This window comes from Arachis hypogaea, chromosome 5 (genome assembly GCF_003086295.3).
Source record: "Arachis hypogaea cultivar Tifrunner chromosome 5, arahy.Tifrunner.gnm2.J5K5, whole genome shotgun sequence".
Taxonomy (NCBI): Eukaryota; Viridiplantae; Streptophyta; class Magnoliopsida; order Fabales; family Fabaceae; genus Arachis; species Arachis hypogaea.
This window is the reverse complement of record NC_092040.1, coordinates 44,339,730-44,357,088: the sequence shown is the minus strand read 5'-3', so window position 1 is coordinate 44,357,088 and position 17,359 is coordinate 44,339,730.

The window sequence follows — 17,359 nt, the reverse complement described above, 5'->3', positions numbered from 1 at the left end:
AGGATTCTTCTTCCTTTTCTTTTTCTCTTCTCTTTCATATGAGCAGGAACAAGGAAAAAGACACTCTTGTTGAAGCTGATCCTGAACCTGAAAGGACTCTGAAGAGGAAACTAAGAGAAGCTAAATTATAACAATCCAGAGACAACCTTTCTGAAATTTTTGAACAAGAGAAAGAGATGGCAGCCGAACCCAACAACAATAATGCAAGGAGGATGCTGGGTGATTTCACAAAACCAACGTCCAAGTTTGATGGAAGAAGCATCTCAATTGCTGCCATTGGAGCAAACAATTTTGAGCTGAAACCTCAATTAGTTGCTCTACTGCAACAAAACTGCAATCTTCATGGACTTCCATCTGAAGATCCTTACCAGTTTTTAACTGAGTTCTTACAGATTTGTGAGACTGTAAAGACGAATGGAGTAGATCCTGAAGTCTACAGCCTCATGCTTTTCCCTTTTGCTGTAAGAGACAGAGCTAGAACATGGTTGGACTCACAACCTAAAGATAGCCTGGACTCCTGGGATAAGCTGGTCACGGCCTTCTTGGATAAATTCTTTCCTCCTCAAAAGCTGAGCAAGCTTAGAGTGGATGTTCAGACCTTCAAGCAAAAAGATGGTGAATCCCTCTATGAAGCTTGGGAAAGATACAGGTAGATGACCAAAAAGTGTCCTTCTGACATGTTTTCAGAATGGACCATATTAGATATATTCTAGTATGGTCAATCTGAGTTTTCCAAGATGTCATTGGACCATTCTGCAGGTGGATCCATTCACCTAAAGAAAACGACTGCAGAAGCTCAAGAACTTATTGACATGGTTGCAAATAACCAATTCATGTACACTTTTGAGAGGAATGCCGTGAATAATGGGACGCCTCAGAGGAAGGGAGTTCTTGAAATTAATGCTCTAAATGCCATATTGGCTCAGAATAAAGTGTTGACTCAGCAAGTCAACATGATCTCTCAAAGTCTGAATGGATGGCAAAATGCATCCAACAGTACTAAAGAGGCGGCTTCTGAAGAAGCTTATGATCCTGAGAACCCTGCAATAGCAGAGGTTAATTACATGGGTAAACCTTATGGAAACACCTATAATTCATCATGGAGAAATCATCCTAATTTCTTATGGAAAGATCAACAAAAGCCTCAACAAGGCTTTAATAATGGTGGAAGAAACAGGCTAAGCAATAACAAGCCTTTTCTATCATCTTCTCAACAACAGACAGAGAATTCTGAACAAAGCCCCTCTAACTTATCAAATATAGTCTCTGATCTGTCTAAGGCCACTTTAAGTTTCATGAGTGAAACAAGATCCTCCATTAGAAATTTGGAGGCACAAGTGGGCCAGCTGAGTAAGAAAATCATTGAAACTCCTCCCAGTATTCTCCCAAGCAATACAGAAGAGAATCCAAAGGGAGAGTGCAAGGCCATTGATGTAATCAATATGGCCGAATGCACAAGGGAGGAGAAGGACGAAAATCCTAGTGAGGAAGACCTCCTGGGACGTCTCTCAAACAAGAAGGAATTCCCTATTGAGGACCTAAAGGAATCTGAGACTCATATAGAGACCATAGAGATTCCACTAAATCTCCTTCTACTATTCATGAGCTCTGAAGACTATTCTTCCTCAGAAGAGGATGAAGATATAACTGGAGAGCAAGTTGCTCAATATCTATGAGCTATCATGAAACTTAATGCCAAGTTGTTTCGTAATGAGACTTGAGAAGGTGAACCTCCCTTGCTCATTAGTGAACTAGATACATGGGTTCAAAAAACTTTACCTCAAAAGAGACAAGATCCTGGTAAATTCTTAATACCATGTACCATAGGCACCATGACCTTTAACAAGGCTCTGTGTGATCTAGGGTCAGGGATAAATCTTATGCCACTCTTTGTAATGGAGAAACTAGGGATCATTGAGGTACAACCTGCCTTATTCTCATTGCAATTGGCAGACAAGTCAGTAAGACAAGCTTATGGATTAGTAGAGGACGTGTTAGTAAAGGTTGAAGGCCTTTACATCCCTGCTGATTTCATAATCTTAGACACTAGGAAGGAAGAAGGTGAATGCGTCATCCTTGGAAGACCCTTCCTAGCCACAGCAGAAGCTGTGATAGATGTTAACAGAGGAGAATTAGTCCTTCAATTGAATGGGGACTACCTTGTGTTTAAGGCACACAGCTATCCTTCTGTAACAAGGGAGAGTAAGCATGCAGAGCTTCTCTCAATACAACGTCAAACAGAGCCCCCACAATCAAACTCTAAGTTTTGTGTTGGGAGGCCACAACCAAACTCTAAGTTTGGTGTTGAACCCCCATATCCAAACTCTAAGTTTAGTGTTGGGAGTCTACAACATTGACCTGATCACCTTTGTGGCTCCATGAGAGCCCACTGTCAAGCTATTGACATTAAAGAAGTGCTTGTTGGGAGGCAACCCAATTTTTATTTATCTAATTTTATTTTTATTTTATTGTTATTTTGTGTTTTAGTAGGTTCATGATCATGAGGAGTCACAAAAAAATATTAAAATTAAAAACAGAATCAAAAATAATAGAAGAAAAATCACACCCTGGAGGAAGGACTTACTGGCGTTTAAACGCCAGTAAGGTGCATCTGGTTGGCATTCAACGCCAGAACAGAGCATGGATCTGGCGCTGAATGCCAGAAACAAGCAACATCCTGGCATTTGGACGCCAGGAATGTGCCCTGAGGAAAGCTGGCGCTGAACGCCAGTAACAAGCATCGAACTGGCGTTCAACGCCAGAAACATGCTGCACATGGGCGTTGAATGCCCAGAACGTGCATCACTTCGGCGTTTAAACACCAGAATGGTATGCTAAGGCATTTTACATGCCTAATTGGGGCAGGGATGTAAATCCTTGACACCTCAGGATCTGTGGATCCCACAGGAATATCTCAGGATCTGTGGACCCCACAGGATCCCCACTTAACATATTCCCACCTTACCTCCTAATAATCCTATAACACACTTTCCCAAAAACCCTTCACCAATCACCTCAATCTCTCTTCCCAATTACCCCCTTCACCACTCACATCCATCCACTCTTCCCCAAAAACCCCACCTACCTTCAAAATTCAAAAATCTTTCCCACCCAAACCCACCCTAAATGGCCGAACCTACCCTCTCCCCCTCCCTATATATACCCCTCCATTCTACTTCATTTTCACACAACACAACCCCCTCTTCTATACCTTGGCCGAATACACCTCCCCTTCTCCTCCATATTTTCTTCTTCTTCTTCTTCTCTTTTTTCTTCTCTTGCTCGAGGGCGAGCAATATTTTAAGTTTGGTGTGGTAAAAGCATAATCTTTTTGTTTTTCCATTACCATTAATGGCACTTAAGGCTGGAGAATCCTCTAGAAAAGGAAAAGGGAAGACAAAAGCTTCCACCTCCGAGTCATGGGAGATGGAAAGATTCATCTCCAAAGCCCATCAAGACCATTTCTATGATGTTGTGGCCAGGAAGAAGGTGATCCCTGAGGTCCCTTTCAAGCTCAAGAAAAATTAGTATCCGGAGATCCGACATGAGATCCAAAAAAGAGGTTAGGAAGTTCTAACCAACCCCATTCAACAAGTCGAAATCTTAATGGTTCAAGAGTTCTATGCCAATGCATGGATCACTAGGAACCATGATCAAAGTGTGAACCCGAATCCAAAGAATTATCTTACAATGGTTCGGGGGAAATACTTAGATTTTAGTCCGGAAAATGTGAGGTTAGCATTCAACTTACCCATGATGCAAGGAGATGCACGCCCCTACACTAGAAGGGTCAACTTTAATCAAAAGTTGGACCAAGTCCTTATGGACATATGTGTGGAAGGAGCTCAATGGAAAAGAGACTCCAAAGGTAAGCCGGTTCAACTAAGAACACTGGACCTCAAGCCTGTGGCTAGAGGATGGTTGGAGTTCATTCAACGCTCTATCATCCCCACTAGCAACCGATCTGAAGTTACTGTGGATCGGGCCATCATGATTCATAGCATCATGATTGGAGAGGAAGTAGAAGTTCATGAAGTCATCTCCCATGAATTCTACAAAATAGCCGATAAGTCCTCTACTTTGGCAAGGCTAACTTTTCCTCATCGTATTTGCCATCTATGTTACTCAGCTGGAGTTATCATAGAAGGAGACATCCTCATTGAGGAGGACAAACCCATCACTAAGAAAAGGATGGAGCAAACAAGAGAGCCCACTCATGGAACCCAAGAGACGCATGAGGAAGCTCATCACCAAGAAATCCCGGAGATGCCTCAAGGGATGTACTTTCCTCCCAACAACTATTGGGAACAACTCAACACTTTCCTAGAAGATTTGAGTTACAATGTGGAACAATTAAGGGTGGAACATCAAGAGCACTCCATCATTCTCCATGAAATTAGAGAAGACCAAAGAGCAATGAGGGAGGAGCAACAAAGGCAAGGAAGGGACATAGAGGAGCTTAAGGACATTGTTGGTCCTTCAAGAAGAAGACGCCACTAAGGTGGATTCATTCCTTGTTCTTATTTTTCTGCTTTTCGGTTTTTATGTTATGTGTTCATCTATGTTTTGTGTCTCTACTTCATGATCATTAGTGTTTAGTAACAATGTCTTAAAGTTATAAATAAATTCCATGAATCCTTCACCTCTCTTAAAAGAAAAATGTTTCTAATTCAAAAGAACAAGAAGTACATAAATTTTGAAAATTGTCCTTGAATTTAGTTTAATTATATTGATGTGGTGACAATACTTTTTGTTATTCTAAATGAATGCTTAAACAGTGCATATTTTTGATCTTGTTGTTTATGAATGTTAAAATTGTTGGCTCTTGAAAGAATGATGAACAAGAGAAATGTTATTGATTATCTGAAAAATCATGAAATTGATTCTTGAAGCAAGAAAAAGCAGTGAAAAAGCAAAAGCTTGCGAAAAAAAATTTGGCGAAAAAATCAGAAAGAAAAAGAAAAAGAAAGCAGAAAAAGCCAATAGCCCTTAAAATCAAAAGGCAAGGGTAAAAAGGATCCAAGGCTTTGAGCATCCATGGATAGGAGGGCCCAAGGAAATAAAATCCAGGCCTAAGCAGCTAAATCAAGTTGTCTCTAACCATGTGCTTGTGGCATGCAGGTCCAAGTGAAAAGCTTGAGACTGAGTGGTTAAAGTCATGATCCAAAGCAAAAAGAGTGTGCTTAAGAGCTCTGGACACCACTAACTGGGGACTCTAGCAAAGCTGAGTCACAATCTGAAAAGGTTCACCCAGTCATGTGTCTGTGGCATTTATGTATCTGGTGGTAATACTGGAAAACAAAATTCTTAGGGCCACGGCCAAGACTCATAAGTAGCTGTGTTTAAGAATCAACATACTTAACTAGGAAAATCAATAACACTATCCGAAATTCTAAGTTCCTAGAAGCCAATCATTCTGAACTTCAAAGAAAAAAGTGAGATACCAAAACTGTTCAGAAGCAAAAAGTTACAAGTCCCGCTCATCTAATTAGAACTAATATTCATTGATATTTTGAGATTTATAGTATATTCTCTTCTTTTATCCTAATTTATTTTTAGTTGCTTGGGGACAAGCAACAATTTAAGTTTGGTGTTGTGATGAGCGGATAATTTATACGCTTTTTGGCATTGTTTTTAGGTAGTTTTTAGTAGGATCTACTTACTTTTAGGGATGTTTTCATTAGTTTTTATGCTAAATTCACATTTCTGGACTTTACTATGAGTTTGTGTGTTTTTCTGTGATTTCAGGTATTTTCTGGCTGAAATTGAGGGACCTGAGCAAAACTCTGATAGGAGGCTGACAAAGGACTGCTAATGCTGTTGGAATCTAACCTCCGATCCCTGCACTCGAAATGGATTTTCTGAAGCTACAGAACTCCAAATGGCGAGCTCTTAACGGCGTTGTAAAGTAGACATTCAGAGCTTTCCAGTAATATATAATAGACCATACTTTATTCGTGATTAGATGACGTAACCTGGCGCTCAACGCCAGTTCCATGCTGCATTCTGGAGTCAAATGCCAGAAACACGTCACAAACCAGAGTTGAACGCCCAAAACACGTTACAATTTGGCATTCAACTCCAAGAGAAGCCTCAGCTTGTGGATAGATCAAGCTCAGCCCAAACATACACCCAGTGGGCCCCGAAAGTGGATTTATGCATCAATTACTTACTTCTGTAAACCCTAGTAGCTAGTCTAGTATAAATAGAACTTTTTAATATTGTTTTAAGGGTCTTTGATCATTCGGTCTTGTGACCACATGGGGGCTGGCCAATCGGCCATGCCTGGACCTTTCACTTGTGTATTTTCAACGGTGGAGTTTCTACACACCATAGATTAAGGGTGTGGAGCTCTGTTGTACCTCAAGTTTTAATGCAATTACTATTATCTTCTATCCAATTCAATTTATTCCTATTCTAAGATATTCGTTGCACTTCAACTTGATGAATGTGATGATCTATGACACTCATCATCATTCTCACCTATGAATGCGCGTGATTGACAACCACTTCCGTTCTACCTTAGACCGGGCGCATATCTCTTGGATTCCTTAATCAGAATCTTCGTGGTATAAGCTAGAATTGATGGCAAAATTCATTGGAATCCGGAAAGTCTAACCTTGTCTGTGGTATTCCGAGTAGGATTCCGGGATTGAATGACTGTGACGAGCTTCAAACTCCTAAAGGATGGGCGTTAGTGACAGACACAAAAGAATCACTGGATTCTATTCCAACCTGATTGAGAACCGACAAATGATTAGCCATGCTGTGACAGAGCATTTGGACCTTTTTCACTGAGAGGATGGGATGTAGCCATTGACAACAGTGATGCCCTACATACAGCTTGCAATGGAAAGGAGTAAGAAGGATTGGATGAAAGCAGTAGGAAAGCAGAGATTCAACAGGGACAAGCATCTCCATACGCTTATCTGAAATTCCCACCATTAATTTACATAAGTATTTCTATCCTATTTTATTTATCTTTTAATTATCTAATCCAATCACATTTGAATCAGCCTAACTGAGATCTACAAGATGACCATAGCTTGCTTCATACCAACAATCTCTGTGGGATCGACCCTTACTCACGTAAGGTTTATTACTTGGACAACCCAGTACACTTGCTGGTTAGTTGAGCGAAGTTGTGGAAAGAAAGTGCTGAGTTAATAGATGCACATACCAAAGAGCCATTATTGATGATCACAATTTCGTCCACCAATATTGCTCTTGGATTGGTGGGTATGGGTGTTCTTCCATGGAGGGTTGTGGTGGAAAGGGAAATTTCTCTTGTGGTTGAAAGTTATCATACAAGGGAGGTGGTTCATCTTGGTAATAATATGGAGGTGGAGGTTCTTGAGGGTATTGGTGGTGGAATTCGGGTGGTTCTACATATGGTTCATATGGTTCAAAAGGTGGTTGGTATGGTAGATAAGGATTACGGTCATATGGAGGTGGTTGGTGGTATGGTGCTTGTGAGTAAGGTGGTTCAAAATCATGTTGAGGAGGTGGTTCATAGGCATATGGTGGTGGTTGTTGACAACCACAATGAGGATCACCACATGAATTAGATTGATATGCATTAAGAGGGGAATTATACCTATAAGAGACTGGATGGGGTTGTTGCCAAGAAGGTTGATCAATCCTTTACGGCTCCTCCCATCTTTTATTATTCCATCCTTGATGCATATTATCATTATAGTTTCCATTTTCTACAACATAATTTGAGCCAAACTCATAGCCAAAGGGGTGAGAATTCATAGTAACGAGAAAATAAAAACAAACACTAATAAAAAACAAAGAGAGCCAAAATCTTACACTAGCAAAAACTAACAAACAAACCAAAAATCAAGTTATTCACAATATATACAATAGCCAATAACATAGCAGCATTGCAATTCCCCGGCAATGGCGCCATTTTGATGGAAGGAAAATTTGATGGTATAGAATTTCCACAAATGAATTCTCGTTGCAAGTATAGTTCTAAACCAACAAACAATCCTCCCTGATGAGCGGATATTTTATACATTTTTTTAGGGTAATTTCATGTAGTTTTTAGTATGTTTTAGTTAGTTTTTAGTATATTTTTATTAGTTTTTAGGAAAAATTCATATTTCTAGACTTTACTATGAGTTTGTGTATTTTTCTGTGATTTCAGGTATTTTCTGAACAAAACTCTGATTCAGGCTGAAAAAGGACTGTCGATGCTATTGGATTCTGACCTCCCTGCCCTCGGAGTGGATTTTCTGGAACTACACAAGTCCAATTGGCGCGCTCTTAATTGTGTTGGAAAGTAGAGATCCAGGGCTTTCCATCAAAATATAATTGTCCATACTTTGCTCGAAGATAAACGATGTAAACTGGCATTTGACGCCAATTCCATGTTCCATTCTGGCGTTAAACGCCAGAAACAGGTTGCAAGTTGGAGTTAAACGCCAGAAACAGGTTACAACCTGGCGTTTAACTCCAAAAACAGCCTATGTACGTGTAAAGCTCAAAGCTCAACCCCAGCACACATCAAGTGGGCCCCAGAAGTGGATTTCTGCACTATCTATCTCAGTTTACTCATTTTCTGTAAACCTAGGTTACTAGTTTAGTATTTAAACAACTTTTAGAGATTTATTTTGTACCTCATGACATTTTTAGATCTGAACTTTGTACTTTTTGATGGCATGAGTCTCTAAACTCCATTGTTGGGGGTGAGGAGCTCTGCTGTGTCTCGATGGATTAATGCAATTATTTCTGTTTTCTATTCAAACACGCTTGTTTCTATCCAAGATATTCATTCGCACTTCAATATGACGAATGTGATGATCCGTGACACTCATCATCATTCTCAACCTATGAACGCATGCCTGACAACCACCCCGTTCTACCTTAGATTCAATGAGTATCTCTTAGATCCCTTAATCAGAGTATTCGTGGTATAAGCTAGAATCCATTGGCAGCATTCTTGAGAATCCGGAACGTCTAAACCTTGTCTGTGGTATTCCGAGTAGGATTCAGGGATTGGATGACTGTGACAAGCTTCAAACTCACAAGGGTTGGGCATAGTGACAGACGCAAAAGGATCGATCCTATTCCAACATGAGTGAGAACCGACAGATGATTAGCGTGCAGTGACAACGCACCTGGACCATTTTCACTGAGAGGATGGATGGTAGCCATTGACAATGGTGACCCACCAAACATACAGCTTGCCATGGGAGGGAACTTGCATGCGTGAAGACGAAGACAGGAAGAAAGCAGAGATTCAGAAGACAAAGTATCTCCAAAACTCTAACATATTCTCCATTACTGCATAACAAGTATTTATTTCATGTTCTTTTGTTCATTTGCAAGTCAACTGATAATTATAATTGATATCCTGACTAAGAGTTACAAGATAACAATAACTTGCTTCAAGCCAATAATCTCCGTGGGATCGACCTTTACTCACATAAGGTATTACTTGGACGACCCAGTGCACTTGCTGGTTAGTTGTGCGAAGTTGTGAAGAATTGTGATTTCCAATTTTGTGCACCAAGTTTTTGGCACCATTGCTGGGGATTGTTCGAGTTTGAACAACTGACGGTGAATCTTGTTGCTTAAATTAGGAAAATTTTGTCTTTTGGGTCAGAGTCTTTTATATACTTTTCAAATTTTTTTTATTTTTTTAAAATATATATATATATTATTTTTCTTTATTAATTTTTAGTTTTTCTGTGAAGTTTAGTGTCATGTTTTAAGTTTGGTGTCAATTGCATGCTTTTCTTTGTCTTTCAATTTTCGAATTGCATGTTCTTTGTTCATCCTTGATCTTCAAGTTGCTCTTGTCTATTTTCCTTGTTTGATCTTTAGTTTTTCTTGTTTTTGTGTTTTTCCTTGTTTTTCTTATACATTTTCGAATTGTTAGTGTCGAAGGTATAAAAATTTTTAAGTTTGGTGTCTTCTGTGTTCTTATTTTCTTAAAAAAATTTTAAAAAGTGTTCTTGGTGTTCTTTTTATGTTCTTGTTGTTCTTGTGAATCTTCAAAGTGTTCTTGAGTCTTTCTTGTGTTTTGATCTTAAAATTTTTGAGTTTGGTGTTCCTTGGTGTTTTTCTTTCCAAATTTTCGAAAATAAGGAGCATTAGATCTAAAAATTTTGAGTCTTGTGTCTTTTTATTGTTTTTCTCTTTTCATTAAAATTCAAAAATCAAAAAAATATCTTTTCCTCATTCCACTCATAATTTTCGAAAATTTAGCATTAAATTAGTCATCAATTTAAAAAAATCATATCTTTTTCAACCATATCTTTTTTTTAAATCAAATCTTTTTCAAAACCTCCTAACAACTTTTTCTCTCTCTTCATTTTTCGAAAATCCTCACCCATTTTTTATTTTATTTTATTTTATTTTTTTAATTTCCATTTTTTTTGAAATATTTTAATACTATTTGAATCTCCAATTCACAACATCTTCCTTTCTCCATCATGGACCTAAGTGGAAATGAACAGTCCAAAAGGACTCTGGAGTCATATGCTAACCCCACTACTGCTTCATATGGGAGTAGTATCTGTATACCCTCTATCGGAGTCAGTAGTTTTGAGTTGAATCCTCAGCTCATTATCATGGTGTAGCAAAGTTACCAGTATTCCGGTCTTCCACAAGAAGAACCTACAGAGTTTCTGGCACAGTTTTTACAAATTGCTGACACAGTACATGATAAGGAAGTAGATCAGGATGTCTACAGATTATTACTGTTTCCATTTGCTGTAAAAGACCAAGCTAAAAGGTGGTTAAATAACCAACCTAAGGCTAGCATAAGGACATGGAAACAGCTGTCATAAAAATTTCTGAATCAATATTTTCCACCAAAACGGATGACACAGCTAAGGCTGAACATCTAAGGCTTTAAACAAGGAGATAATGAATCTCTTTATGATGCCTGGGAGAGATACAGAGAGATGTTAAGAAAATGCCCCTCTAAAATGTTTTCAGAGTGGGTGCAGTTAGACATCTTCTATTATGGGCTTACAAAGAAAGCTCAGATGTCTTTGGACCACTCAGCTGGTGGATCTATACACATGAGAAAGACAATTGAAGAAGTTCAAGAGCTCATTGATACAGTTGCCAGAAATCAGCATCTGTACCTAAGTAGTGAGTCTTCCATGAAAGAAGAGGCTAAAACAGTAACTGCTGAACTCAGTCCTGCAGAACAAGTTACTGAATTCAATCAGCAATTAGATTTTCTAATAAAATAGCTAGCCGAATTCAACGAGATACTACAAGACACAAGTATGGCTAATATAAATATGGAAGTACAGTTGAAGCAAATAAAATAGCAGTTATCAAAACAAATAACAGAAGAGTGCCAAGCAGTTCAATTAAGAAGTGGAAAAACATTAAATACCTCACATCAAAACAGCAGAAAGCTAAGAAATGAACAAACTGCTACCCAAAATCCCTCTGAGGACAGTAAGAGCCCAGAGAGAAATAATTCTGACGCTCAAATGCAAGAAAAAGGCGGAGAGCTGGCGTTAAACGCCCAACCCATGCTCAGTTCTAACATTCAAATGCCAATAACAGGCAAGGAGTTGGCGTTAAACGCCCAAAGGAAGCTCAGTTCTGGCGTTTAAATGCCAGAAACAGGTAAGGAGTTAGCGTCCAACGCCAATCCAGCTTCCAACCCTAGCATTCAAACGCCAGTGAGGGATCAGACACATACAAGTGCTGATAGCAACCCCTCTAAAAAGGCTTCTCCAACCACATCTGTAGGAAATAAACCTGCAGCAACTAAGGTTGAGGAATACAAAGCCAAAATGCCTTATCCTCAGAAACTCCCCCAAGCAGAACAGGATAAGCAATTTGCCCACTTTGCAGACTATCTCAGGACTCTTGAAATAAAGATTCTGTTTGCAGAGGCACTTGAGCAAATACCCTCTTATGCTAAGTTCATGAAAGAGATCTTAAGTCATAAGAAGGATTGGAGAGAAACTAAAAAAGTTTACCTCACTGAAGAATGCAGTGCAGTCATTCTGAAAAGCTTACCAGAGAAGCTTAAGGATCCTGGAAGCTTTATGATACCATGCACATTAGAGGGCACTTGTACCAAGACAGCTCTATGTGATCTTGGGGCAAGTATCAACCTAGTACCTGCATCCACTATCAGAAAGCTTGGCTTGGCAGAAGAAATCAAACCAACCAGGACCTGTCTTTAACTTGCTGATGGCTCTATTAAATACCCATCATGCATGATTGAGGATGTGATTGTCACAGTTGGGCCATTTGCATTCCCCACTGATTTTGTAGTGCTGGAGATGGAGGAGCACAAGAGTGCAACTCTCATCCTAGGAAGACCTTTCCTAGCAACTGGACGAACCCTCATTGATGTCAAAAAAGGGAAAGTGACCCTGAAAGTCAATGAGGATGAGTTCAAGCTGAATGCTGTTGAAGCAATGAAGCATCCAGACACATCAAATGACTGCATGAGCATTGATGTTATTGACTCCCTGGTAGAGGAGATCAATATGGCTGAGAGTCTCGAGTCAGAGCTAGAGAATATCTTTAAAGATGTTCAGCCTGATCTGGAGGAATCAGAGAGAATAATAGAACCTCTGAAAACCCCTCAGGAAGAGGAGAAACCTCATAAACCTGAGCTCAAACCATTGCCACCATTCCTGAAATATGCATTTCTGGGAGAAGGTGAAACTTTTCCTGTAATCATAAGCTCTGCCTTAGAGCCACATGAAGAGGAAGCACTAATTCAAGTGCTAAGGACATACAAGATAGCTCTTGGGTGGTCCATCAATGACCTTAAGGGCATTAGCTCAGCCAGATGCACGCACAAGATCCTATTGGATGATGATGCTAAGCCAGTGGTTCAACCACAGAGGCGGCTGAATCCGACTATGAAAGAGGTGGTGCAAAAGGAGGTCACTAAATTATTAGAAGCTGGGATTATTTATCCTATTTTTGATAGCCCCTGGGTGAGCCCTGTCCAAGTTGTCCCCAAGAAGGGAGGCATGACAGTGGTTCATAATGAAAAGAATGAACTGGTTCCTACAAGAACAGTTACAGGTTGGCGCATGTGTATTGACTACAGAAGACTCAATACAGCCACCAGAAAGGATCATTTTCCTTTACCATTCATAGACCAGATGCTAGAAAGACTAGCAGGTCATAATTACTACTGCTTTCTGGATGGCTATTCAGGTTACAACCAGATTGCAGTAGATCCCCAGGATCAAGAGAAAACAGCATTCACATGTCCATCTGGAGTGTTTGCTTACAGAAGGATGCCATTTGGTCTGTGTAATGCACCTGCAACCTTTCAGAGGTGCATGCTCTCTATTTCCTCTGATATGGTGGAAAAGTTTTTGGAAGTCTTCATGGACGACTTCTCAGTATTTGGAGACTTATTCAGCTCTTGTCTTGACCATCTAGCACTTGTTCTGAAAAGGTGCCAAGAGACTAACCTGGTTTTAAACTGGGAAAAATGTCACTTTATGGTGACTGAAGGAATCGTCCTTAGGCATAAAATTTCGAATAAAGGAATAGAGGTGGATCAAGCTAAGGTGGAGGTAATTGAAAAATTACCACCACCTACCAATATTAAAGAAATCAGAAGCTTTCTGGGGCATGCAGAATTCTATAGGAGGTTTATAAAAGATTTTTCAAAAATTGCAAAACCTCTGAGTAATCTGCTAGCTGCTGACACGCCATTTATCTTTGATAAGGAGTGTCTGCAGGCGTTTGAGACTCTGAAAGCTAAGCTGGTCACAGCACCAGTCATCTCTGCACCAGACTGGACATTACCATTTGAACTAATGTGTGATGCCAGTGACCATGCCATTGGTGCAGTATTGGGACAAAGGCATGACAAGCTTCTGCACGTTATTTATTATGCTAGTCATGTTTTAAATGACGCACAGAAGAACTACACGACCATAGAAAAAGAGTTACTTGCAGTGGTTGACGCCATTGATAAGTTCAGATCTTATTTAGTAGGATCAAAAGTGATTGTGTACACTGACCATGCTGCTATTAAATATCTACTCACAAAGCAGGATTCAAAACCCAGACTTATAAGATGGGTGTTGCTTCTGTAAGACTTTGATATAGAAATAAGAGACAGAAAAGGGACAGAGAACCAAGAAGCAGATCACCTATCCCGAATAGAACCAGTAGAAGGGGCGTCCCTCCCTCTTACTGAGATCTCTGAAACCTTTCCAGATGAGTAACTCTTTGCCATCCAAGAAGTACCATGGTTTGCAGACATTGCAACTACAAGGCTGTGAGATTCATACCCAAAGAGTATAGTAGGTAGCAATCAAAGAAATTGATCTCGGATGCAAAGTACTATCTGTGGGATGAACCATATCTCTTCAAGAGATGTGCAGACGAAATAATCTGTAGATGTGTGCCTAAAGAAGAAGCATAAAAGATCCTCTGACATTGCCATGGATCACAGTATGGAGGACATTTTGGAAGTGAGCGAACAGCCACAAGAGTCCTCCAATGTGGCTTCTACTGGCTTACTCTCTATAAAGACTCCCGAGAGTTTGTACGTAATTGTGACAGTTGCCAAAAATATGGCAATCTGCCTCACGGTTATGCCATGCCTCAACAAGGGATCTTGGAGATTTAATTGTTTGATGTATGGGGTATTGACTTCATGGGGCCTTTCCCACCATCATACTCAAACACTTATATTCTGGTGGCAGTGGATTATGTATCCAAATGGGTGGAGGCTATTGCAACACCTACTAATGATACTAAGACAGTGCTGAAATTCCTTCAGAAACATATCTTCAGCAGATTTGGTGTTCCTAGAGTACTAATCAGTAATGGGGCGCTCATTTCTGCAATAAACAGCTTTACTCTGCTATGGTTCGATATGGAGTTAGCCACAGGGTGGCAACTCCATATCATCCACGGACAAATGGGCAAGCTGAAGTCTCTAATAGAGAACTTAAAAGAATCCTGGAACGGACTGTGATTAACCGTAGAAGGGAATGGGCAAGAAGCTTGGATGATGCTCTGTGGGCATACAAAACAGCATTCAAGACTCCTATAGGGACTTCTCCATACCAGCTTGTGTATGAAAAAGCCTGTCACTTGCCAGTGGAACTAGAACACAAGGCCTACTGGGCAACAAATTCCTAAACCTTGATGCCAAATTAGCTGAAGAAAAATGATTGCTCCAGTTAAATGAGCTAGAGGAATTCAGACTCAATGCTTTCGAAAATACAAAAATTTTCAAAGAGAAAGCAAAATGATGGCATGATAAGAAGCTGTCATCCAGAGTCTTTGAGTCAGGGCAAAAAGTTTTGCTATTTAACTCTAGGCTCAGATTATTCCCCGAAAAGTTAAAATCCCAGTGGAGAGGACCATATGTGATTACAGGTGTGTCACCAAATGGATATGGAGAGCTTTAGGATAATGACTCTAACAAAAAATTCATTGTTAATGGACAGAGAGTCAAACATTATCTTGAAAGCAATTTTGAGCAAGAATGCTCAAAACTGAGACTTGATTAAAGCTCAGTAATAGTCCAGCTAAAGACAATAAAGAAGCGCTTGCTGGGAGGCAACCCAGCCATTAACAAAGCTTATTTGTTAATTAAATGATAATTTTACGGGTTCATATTAATTATCTTCAACGTAAAGTAGCAATTGCATGAGTTCACAGAGTTATAGAAGGATTCAGAGGATAAAACAGCAAAAAGAAGCTCACTGGTGCGAAAATGCCAGTAAAAGATGTTTTTGGCGTTAAACGCCCAAAAGAAGCATCTATTGGGCGTTTAACGCCAGTAAGGATAGCCATTTGGGCGTTAAATGCCAGAATGGATACCATTCTGGGTGTTTAACGCTAGATTTGCAGCATCCTGGGCGTTCAGAAAATTGCCCAGTGATAAAGGATTTTCTGGCGTTTAACGCAAGCCAGAAGCTACAGCTGGGCGTTAAACGCCCAGGAGAAGCTACAGATGGGCGTTAAACGCCCAAAACATGCAGCAGTTGGGCGTTTAACGCCAGGATTGTGGGGAGAAGGTAACTTCGTTTTCACTTCAAATTTTTTCCATTTTTCATGTTTCAATTCATAATTTCTTGCATAAACATATTACAAACTCTCATCTTTCAACTTCAATTTCAAAAAATTTTTAATCCTAAATATATTTCTTAATTTTTCTTCAATATCTTTTCAAACCATTTTCAAAACTCATTTATCTTTTTGAATTCTTTTCAAATCTTTTTAAATTCTTCTCAAATCTTTTTAAATTCTTCTCAAATCTTTTTAAACTCATCATATCTTCTTTTCAAAATTCAGATTTATCTTTTTCAAATATCTTTCATATCTCTTCAATTTTAAATTACATCTTTTTCCTATCATACTTATCTTTTACAAATCATATCTTCTATCCTATCTTCCTAAAAAAAAAAATTCAAAAACCCACCCCCTTCCCTTTAAATCCGCGTTCGGCCTCCCTCCTCTCCTCCACAATTCGAACTTAGCTCTCCCTCTATCCCTCTCCTTTCCTTTCTTTTGCTTGAGGACAAGCAAACCTCTAAGTTTGTTGTATTTATCCGTGATCACTAAGCCAATACCCACTAAGATCATGGCTCCTAAGGGAAAACAAACCACTCCAAGAGGCAAGAAAGAGAATATTCTAAAACCACTTTGGAATCAAGGGAAGTTCTTAACCAAAGAACATTCAGACCATTACTACAAAAAATGGGTCTAAGGTCAGTGATCTTGGAAGTTAAATTCGATCTGAAAGAAGACGAATATCCGGAGATCCAAGAGCAAATTCGAAACAGGAGCTGGAAAATCCTAGCTAATCCTGAAACAAAGGTGGGAAGAAACATGGTTCAAGAATTTTACTCTAATATGTGGCAAACAGACAGGCAGAGAATAGCTGGAACCGCCTTCTATGACGTTCGAACTCTAGTCAGAGGGAAGATTGTTCACCTCCACCCAGACAAAATAAGAGAGATCTTCAAACTACCTCAACTGTAAGATGACACAGACTCCTTCAATAGGAGAATGATGAGAACAAATAAGAGCTTGGACAAAATTTTAGAGGACATATGCCTCCCTGGAACCAAGTGGACAACCAACACAAAGGGTGTCCCAAACCAACTCAAGAGAGGAGATCTCAAACCAGTCGCCAGAGGCTGGCTGGACTTCATTGGGCATTCTATACTGCCCACTAGCAACCGCTCTAAAGTCACCATCAAAAGAGCAGTAATAATCCATTGCATTATGTTGGAAAAAGAAGTGGAAGTTCATCAGCTAATTTCTTGTGAACTTTACACAATTGTAAACAAGAACTCAAAAGATGCCAAATTGGCTTATCCAAGCTTAATCTCTATACTATATAAAGATACTGGGGTAAAGATGG